The sequence below is a fragment of the Echinops telfairi genome, unplaced genomic scaffold (genome assembly GCF_000313985.2).
Source record: "Echinops telfairi isolate 266 unplaced genomic scaffold, ASM31398v2 ScPeMD7_7;HRSCAF=31, whole genome shotgun sequence".
Taxonomy (NCBI): domain Eukaryota; kingdom Metazoa; phylum Chordata; class Mammalia; order Afrosoricida; family Tenrecidae; genus Echinops; species Echinops telfairi.
This window is the reverse complement of record NW_022103904.1, coordinates 19924455-19925666: the sequence shown is the minus strand read 5'-3', so window position 1 is coordinate 19925666 and position 1212 is coordinate 19924455.

Below are 1212 nucleotides of genomic sequence, written 5' to 3'. Positions count from 1 at the left end.
CCACCCTAAACCCAAATAACGAGTCTGGTTTTTCTTTTTTGGAGTTTATTCCTGTAACAGATGGAATTCTTCAATAGAGCATCATGCTCAGAGCTGAATGATCTCTTGGGCTTTCTGGACTATCATTCAAATTCAAAACGGCATTTAGGTACCTTTTTTATGCGTGTGGTGGGGGTGGAAAGTGTGGTGGGAAAAAACCCCCAAAGCATCTAGAGGCAAATGGTTCGCACGTGGGTTATCCCAACTTCCTCAAAAGCTGGCAACAGCAGTATTAGCAATATTGAATCAAATGTTTGAAAATAACACATAAGATTAAGTGCAATGAGTATTATGAGGTATTTGTTTATATCTAAATTACACCAGGAGCCGTGTAGTCACTTTCTTGATATACTATAAATTTCGTAAGCACTACGGGTTTGCTTCTTCAGTGAACCCAGCTCAACACAGGGTAAATGTGAGTCAGAAATGACTTGACAGAACTTAACAACAATAAGGATGATGGGAACTACCAATCTCAATTACCAACAGGCTCATCCGTGGTGGACAGGTTTCGGTCAAGTCACCCCCACCGCAAACTGTTGTATAGTGATGGAAGATGAGCCCCTTAGGTGGGGAGACTCTCACAACACACACAGTTTGCAACAATGTATTTGAGCACACCAATGATTGTGAAGATGATGAAGGATGAGGCAACATTTCATTTTGTTATACATGGTGTCACCATAAATTGGTTCTGACTAACAACACTAAAACATCTTATCTTTAATAAATCGTCTATTTTGATTTCTTTGCCTACTTTTCTATAGATGTCCTATTGTTATTTCAGAAATAAATAATGCACATAAAATTTATATAAACCTTTTGGCTGGGTTGTGGTCTTCCTCAAAGTCATGGCTTGTCAGATAATTTTGGTTATGTTCACTAATAATATAACCAATTGTATAATTATTTTATGAAGTCATAACTGCTTATTTTCTTTATAATTTTGTTTTAAAATGTAGTCTCTTTTTCCCTTTCAGAGATTTGCAAACACACTTTTTTTTTTTTTTTGCTTTATGGCACTATTTATGGCATGAGGAACAGAATGTGCTCACACAAACACAACAATTGTACATCAGCATCTTTACAATATGAAAGGAGTCATATACAAGTCTACAGGCACTGTACACAGGGCGGTGCTGCTGGGGTGCTGCGCCCACCGGCCCACTCTCT